This window comes from Crocodylus porosus, unplaced genomic scaffold, assembly GCF_001723895.1.
Source record: "Crocodylus porosus isolate Cpor-Errol unplaced genomic scaffold, CroPor_comp1, whole genome shotgun sequence".
Lineage (NCBI taxonomy): Eukaryota > Metazoa > Chordata > Crocodylia > Crocodylidae > Crocodylus > Crocodylus porosus.
Window position 1 is genome coordinate 35,291,417 of NW_017728913.1, and position 8,062 is coordinate 35,299,478.

The 8,062-nt window shown below is 41.9% G+C and overlaps 1 protein-coding gene across 2 annotated transcripts in view; it reads right to left on the minus strand.

The window, feature by feature from the left end:
• Window positions 1-2,782: 2,782 nt before the first annotated feature.
• The window catches only part of EFCAB6 (EF-hand calcium binding domain 6), an 85,013-nt gene continuing 79,733 nt past the window's right edge, over window positions 2,783-8,062 (minus strand). The window contains exons 14-16 of one of the 2 annotated variants that reach the window (XM_019534689.1): window positions 5,302-5,426; window positions 4,698-4,941; window positions 2,783-2,947 (exon numbers count right to left, since the gene is read on the minus strand). The gene's annotated coding sequence lies outside the window, so the exon portion shown is untranslated. Of the gene's footprint in view, window positions 2,948-4,697; window positions 4,946-5,301; window positions 5,427-8,062 lie in introns of both variants that reach the window. The other variant, XM_019534690.1, reaches the window with a different exon arrangement.

An 8,062-nucleotide genomic window follows, 5' to 3' on the forward strand; every position in this document is an offset into this window, starting at 1 on the left:
AATTCATTATTGAGAAGAATTCACACTATTTCTCTCTAGGAAACACAATTTACAGTAATTCAACTAGCCACACAGCATATGAGAGCCACCCACTTTTTCTCGCAGTCTGCTTGTCAAACTGCCCAGCTCTGATGTCTACATTCCCATCTGGGATTAGTCTATCTCGTCCTTAGATGCCTGCATAACAGTAGCCATGTTATTCCTATTCTTCCACCTTTGTCTCCGTAAAGCAAAGGGCTTCAGAAACTCCAAGTATGAAACACTTAAATAAATCAAAAAGGAAAACAAAAACAGCTCAGTTTAAGAATTATTACATAAGCTCCTAAATGATAGGAGCTTATTTAATTGCTCTTCTCAGTTTAAACAATATGTTCCAAATTTTCCATCACCCTCAACACACGTTCAGCTAGAGCTGGCTGGACATTTTTCAACTGAACATTCTTCACTGTAAAATGCTCATCACTAAAACCAACATGTACTGCAGAAATGTTCCAGTTTTATGAATTTCCAGTAGACCACAGGTTGGTTTCTCTCAGAAACCTACAGGGTTCCCTAGAAGGTCACTTGGCAGGCTGCTGGGAAACCCAGTCTTCCAAGGTCCATGGCTCTGCCAGAGTCCCCGTTTCAGGGTGATTCTGCCATGCAGATTTTTTTAAAGCTATGAACCCGTGGGTTTCCAGACTCACTGCTGCAGTCAGAAGTCTTTAGGAACCCTGGCTCCCACCCTCTGAAACTCATGGTTTAGCAATCAGTCATTCTCAGGTCCCATCAGTTCCTAGCTCTCTTTCAGTTTTTCAGAGAGCCTCTGGGTTGAGTGTGCTGGGAACACAGAAGGTGTCAATTTTGTTTAATAATTTTTAAATAAAATATATATATAATTTCCCTTCCATGAGCATGTCAAAACACCTATTTTCATTATAAAATGAACAACTTTTTTTTTCATTTAATGGGAAATTCTAAATTTCAATCTTTAACCAACTGTACACATGGTCAATCAATATCTGTCCCATAACAGTATTCACTTGTTGGCTCATAATAATATAATAAGTCACTGCTTATATTCAGGGCAAAACCCAACAACAAGGGTTTGATATAGTTTGGGGATAGGTTGATATAGTTGGAGATGGTCCTGCTTTGAGCAGGGGGTTGGACTAGATGACCTCCTTCCAACTCTAATTTTCTATGATTCTAAGGAAACCTTAAGAAGTAATTTTTAGCACAAAAGTCGGGCATAAAGTTGTACCTGTATATAACAATGTAAGAGTGGAAAATCTGACACATAATTTGATGATAATTCCATGGGCATTGTTTTATCTGGCATATTTTTTAATAATTTTTTTGTATTTCTAAAATGTAAGATTATTTTAGTTAAGAATAAAAATGTTTAGTTAGCAATAAAAATGAGAATGTAACCAATATGTCTTGTGAGTCTGTAATCAGAGACTGAAATAGTAGCAGATTAGATCTAAATACTAAACACTTTTACTGGGATAGAAGTGTTAAATAGATGAGCGGGGTTTTTATGGTTCAATACTAGCAAAAGCCTCAGTGTTGATGTAGATCTATTGGTATCAAGGGACTCTTGCAGGTGTAGTTTATTTTGCTCAGGGATCTAGCATAAATTATACAGGCCAAAACACTCTTCTGCTGATATAAATTATACCTATAATAGCAGAATTTGCCTCTATGGACACATCTATACAACTATACCCACAAAAACTTTGAGCTTCCTCTAGTCTGGTGATTCTCAACCTTGTTAGACTCAAGACACCCCTTGGAAAATGCCAGTACTTAGCTTTCACTCATTTTTTAACTACAGAAAAAATAATAGAGCAATTCTTCTATTGTAAAGAACTCAGGAAAACCAGAACAAGTCACAATATTTTTGATAATATGGATTCCTACTTGAAATCATTGGGTTTATTTTATGAATTATAGTATTTGCACAGCTAACAGTGCTAGTATTGTGCAGCACCCTGCATCACTCTTAAAAGGATCTCAAGACATCCTGGTTGAGAATAACTGAATCGAGTATTAACCCTGAAACTGCAGTGAGAGGAGAAATGACACTTTATAGATAGGGAGTTAGAATTATTGGACTAATCCAAAGGAGAATTTTGTCGTGCACGGTGGAGTGCAAAACATGGCTTAGATATTCAGATTCTTGGGATTTATTTTATTTATGCCAAGCGTTCTGTCTGCTCTGATTTTAAATTACAGCAAACCTTGTTGGAGGTTCCTTCTCTTTCCTCTAAAAGGAATATTTTTGAAGAAAAAGCAGACTTTGATACACAGGCCACAAAAGGCTTCATGATGAAATAACAATATTGCTTTTTAAAAAATATTATGTTTTAGATGCAGGTTGCTGCTTAGTAGTGATGCACTAAGAACACTGGCTAGAACTTAGCCATTATACAGGTAATGCAGGAGCTGGACAAATTTATTAAAAGAACCCTACCAGTGCAGCCAACACCTGTGTTGCTAAACCAATCTACCTCTGAATGGCTTTTCAGCAGACACTGTACATTCCTTGAAATTATGACTCTTAGTTTTTGCAGTTTGGAAGAAACACCCAGTTGGAACTAGAACAAGGAATTCAAGGGACCTAAGCAAGAATTTTCTGTCTTAAGGGGTGCATTAATCCATAGGGCCACCTACAACATTTAACACAGCTAATACTGTCCAGTATTATAGACCATTTGTTATAGATCCATTTTGATCAAGGACAGATTATTACAGACCAGCTCATTCTGACCTTTCCCCAGTTTTAACTCATCAACCATCCCCATGCTTTCAAATTTCTTTCCCAGCATTCACATTCATATTCATTCAGGTGCACACACAGCTCAGTCAAAATATCCTTAAATTCTTCTTTGGTGACAAAGCCTGTATGCTGGGGGTCCAGCTCTTCAAATTCCTTTTTGAGATCATCCCATAAATACTCCACCTAGAGAAGCAAACATTTGAAATCTCGCTGTGTTCAGAACCTATTCCCAGTCCTCTGACTAGCATTACTCAGCCGCATCCTCATGCAATTTGTAGGGCACATCTACACAACACACTTAATGGCCATTGGACTAATTCTACTGTACATTAGCACATCAGACAAAACTGGGCTAATGCACTAATGCACAGATTAGTTTAAAAGGCATTAAGCTTCACCTAAAAAGCATTCATCTGCACTAATGCACAGTAGCACTGATGATGGTGCATTAATAAATGTGTAGACGTGCCCACAGAAGTCAGCATTTCCTGCTCTTTTCCTCTGGCAGGCTTACTGGTTCTAAAGGCAGTAGGTTGTGGAGTCACCAGTTAAGATTTTCTGTACCTGGTGACAAGTCTTGTATATTCAAAATAGCCCCACCCATCACAGTGGCATAAATGAGAAGATCTGTTCTAATACAGTTTCTACACTTAGGACTTTGTTACAGGTTACTTTGTGAGCCATAAAAATGGTAATCAACTTAGTGCTAGGTTGCAGTCATACCTTCAACATGAGTGGCGCATCTGTGAGGATTTAATAGAATAGGAGCTGGGTTATGCAGATCAAGAGATAATCCTGGCCTGGAGTGGCATAACTTTCATCAGTATAACAAATGCTTTAATTCAATTAAAGATGTTAATGTGCAGATAATCCAGGGGTTAAAAATTTCAGGAGCTGCCCAAAATGAATGTGTAACAAGGCCCTTAGCACAGCTACATGCCTAAGCAAATATTTAAAAGGAATGATGTAGCCAAGTTCTGTTCTTGCATACACATATGTTTTTGCCTTTTTCTTGAAAAAAATAATGTAAATATTTTAAATTTTAAAAATTAATTTGAAAATGTGTCTTTACATATTTATTTGGTTCATACTTTGGTTACCATCTTGAGTCAGCATAACAGCACTGTATTTCCATACAGAGACCTGGAACCTGACAGCCCATTTCAAAGAGATACTGTGCATAGAGAGACAATGATTTGCTTCCCACTTCCCTATCACATTAGTTCCCTTTGATTAGGAAAGAAAAAGAAATCTTCTGTACTGCTCTCTCCTTTAAATTCAGCCTCATTTTGCTAGGTCAAGGCTGGCAGCTTCTAACCACCTGGGGGGCTGTACCAGCAGGGGATTCATGCCACTCAGGCCATGCCAGGTGAGGCACAGGCCACAGACCTGCAGGTCATGTGGACAATCCCTCACTCCACTGCACTGGACACCCACACAGGCGCCTCCCCACTGCTATACCATGTGGTCACGATCTCTCTATACTGTTACAATCTACCCCACCGCATGTGGCACTGGAATCATCCTCAGCTCTTTGCAGTGTGCCACACTGCCCCACCCCGGGGGCAGAGGCAGGAAGTGGCAGCTGGAGAAGGGAGGGGGAACCTAGAGGAGTCATGGCACAGGGGGAACCCGGGGGCTGCACCTTAACCCCTCATGGGCCACGTGCGGCGCAGTGCCCACCATTGGACACTCTGTGTTAGGAGGCTATTCCACAGTGCTGATTGTATCTTTTTTCTTAATACACATAACAAAATACACATCATGTATTTTAAAGAAAAAAAGCTTGCAGATCTCTGTTTGGGACCCAGGTACCTATTTTGGAAATTAACTCACTACTTAGCAATCTTTTCTAGTGTTAGGAATGTAACTACACATACAATATTGGAAGTAAAGCCTCTCTGCGTAATTTCTTTAAGCTGGAATAGCTTACTTTTGCTCGCACCCTGTCCACCAATATGTCAGTATCGCAGCTGAGATTTTTAGAAGGCAGCCTGAGGTTACTGTCTCCTTTTGTGGGCGGACTAATCTTGGCATTGGGAAAGCATGCAGAGCTGGGGGAGTAGCCAAAGTGTCTGACGAACTCCAGGTAGTCAAGGGTGTTATCCTGATTTGTAATTAAAGTTTCCCACAGCCTGCGGCTTTCACCTCAAGTTATTTCAGGTTGGATGTCAAACCTTTCTTCAAACTATTGAAAGAGAAAAATGTAATGAGATTAACAGCAGCAGCAACAACAACAATACATATTTTGAGGAAAAGTAGAAAGTTATTGTATTTACTAGCCACATATTGACAGTCTCACTCAACAAACTACAAATGAGGTCACAATGTATTCAGGAGTTTTACTGAGTAAAGACTTCAGGTCTACATCAAAAAAATAGTAGAAGGATACAATGACAAATAACTGATTCTTTGGTGGAAAAATCCCTCTGAGCCAGCTCCTCGGCTAATGGAAAGGAATACAGCTCCATGAAAATCACCACCTGCAGAGGATCTGGCCCTGTATTTTGAAAGAAGTCTCCAGCAAATCTCCTTACCACTTCAAGAGAAGGTACACAGTCTCCTGAGTGAGGGACCAAGAGTTCATTTCATCTAAGTCTTCAAACTCTTTTTCTACTGCTTGAGAGCATTTGTTTCATAAGTTCTTAATAATCTTGAACAACTTGTGGGGAAATAGAAGATACATATGAAAATGTATATAGAACTTATTTATACATGCCCTGACACACTTTTCTCCCTATCTACATCTTTCAAACAAGGAGCTATCTGGCAGCTGTCTCATAAGAATGTGATTTCACTGCAGCACAAACCCAGAATCTGTAAGAACTATGTTATTAGACAAAATGCAGCTTCAGGACTTTTCAACTAAGCCAACAAAGACAAATTGCATAATTTTTACAGCTAATCAGCCAGCAAATATTTTAACATCTAAACCAAGGCTGCCCAACTAGTGGCCCACAGGCTACATCAAGATTCTGAGGAATTAAATTGTTACCCCTGGACTCCTGGTCCAGTCACTGTTCCCCTTTTTACTTTCTTGCTGTTACCACTGGATTCCCCCCTGCTCCCGTTGACTCCTCTGGGTTCTGCTGTCTGTCCCCACTCCAGGAGGCAGGTTGGAGCAGTGCAGCCTGTGGGACTGAAGGAACCATGGCCAGAGGACTTGGAGGGACCCATGGACCCCATGTCGCATCCATGCTGGTGTGGTGGCATGGGAGTGCCCACTGTGCAGCAGGAACAGGAGGGAGAAGCCACGGGGCGCAGCATGTCCATGCATGCAGGATGCCTCTGTGGCATGACAAGTCAGTGTGGTGGGGGTCCATATTGTGCAGCAGGAGCTCATATGAAACACTGGGGGCCCATGAGGTACACCGGGGGTGGGGCTCACATGGTGCTGTGGGGACCTATGCAGTACAAACAGGAGGGCTTACATGGCACAGTGTGCAGCCTGCACAGCATGGAGCTCAGGAGTATGTGACCCACATGGCATGTGGCTGGGGGTCTTGCCACCCTCAGCCACTCAGAAGCTGGACAACCTTGAATTATACAAATGCCCACTCCAGTTGTTTCACAGTTAGATCAAGCTGCCACTGCAGAGGAAATTTTGTTCAAGGTGAACTCTGCATTCTACTTTCCTATCAACTTGTTACTTTAGCAATGGTCAGTTATGTTTCTAATTCCTTGTGCAGTACTTCATCATAACCCAGGGAGAAATCTAGGTAAATTATTTCTGCAGATTTCTATCACAGGTCTGATCTTTCTCTCACCCCTTCACATTCATTCTAGCAAATTAAAATTACATATGGCCTAATCTAGCAAACACTTACATTAGAGTTTATGTCATTTTATTTATGCAGCGGTTCCATTGGAGGTGTAATTTGTCACTATTTTTAAGATGGCTATGAGACGCCACACAGAGTGCCAGGTACAAGGATAAAACACTCTGGCCCTGATCCTTTAAGCACTTACACATAGACTTAGTTCTATGAGTCTGAGTTTATATTTATGAAATCATGAATATGCATAAATATTTGTAGGCTGAGGTTTTGAGAGGGTTAGCAGTTGTGACTTGATCAGAGACTCTCTGATAAAATGTAGATTGCAATTCCTGTTTTTTGTCCCATAGACATAACACATGTCATGGAAATGCATGTAGAGGGCATGTAGAGCTTCTGCTTTCATTATTATGTATGCAGTACTATAGGCTTATATGATGCTTCAACGGCAAAATAAGACAAGAATCTATGTTATACTCTCATTCACATAGCTGTCAGTCCAGGTATAATACTACAAGTTTCAGAGAAATTACTGCAGGACTTATACATCTGCAATTGAGAACAGATTTTGTTCTATTTGGAGACGAATGGGCTGCATCCAGAAAAGCGTGGGCATGCGGTATGTGGCACCACAGATGCACACTGAACATGCAGGCATTTCCCACGCTGCTACCTTGCAGCGTGTGGGGGATGAGGGTTGAGCCCAGGAGATCCTGAGGTCAAAAAAACCCACACCAAAAAAAGTGGGGCAGAGCACATGGTGACAGCATGCACAGCCCAAAGCCAGAGCCTGGCTTGCTGGAGCCATGCTCCCAGCTGCAGGGGCACTGTGGCTGTAGCCTCAGGAGGCCAGGGCCCCTGGTAAGGCTACTCTGGCCAGAACAGTTGCTGGGCCCAGCCTCCCCTACCCCATCTGGGGTAACCTGCCACACACCAGAGGGAGCGTGGCATGGGCTTTTCCTGGGGGACAAGCTGCCACGCTACTTGTCCGTGGGGAAACTAATGTCCACACTTGTGTGGACATGGCCATGATCTCTACCACTAAAGTAGGTTGGAAGCAAGATGTCAACCTTGCGCAGTCAGCAATGAAACTATTAAATTATGGACAAAATATTGAATTTTGCAATCCTCATCAGGGTACTAACATGTATTCCTGAACCTGCAGTCACCAGCACAAGCTGTTTTCAGGCACCTCCTCTGCCTGGAACAAAGACCATGGCAGAATCCTGATCCAGACAGTATCGGTCAGGATAAGCATCAGTTAATTAAAAGATGTTCTCCAGAACAAATGTACCGTATTTTTCGGACCATAAGACGCACTTTTTTCCCCCCAAAAGTGGAGGGAAAACGAGGGTGCGTCTTATGGTCCGAAGGTGTGGTACCCCAGAACATTTGTTTGCGGTCCCATGCGCCCGCTTACTGTCCGCTGTCCGCTGCCGTTCCCATGCTGTGGATTGCTCTGTGTGTGGGGGAAGTCCCACCTCCTGGAGTCTCAATGTCAGTCAGTCAGTCAGGTCACATG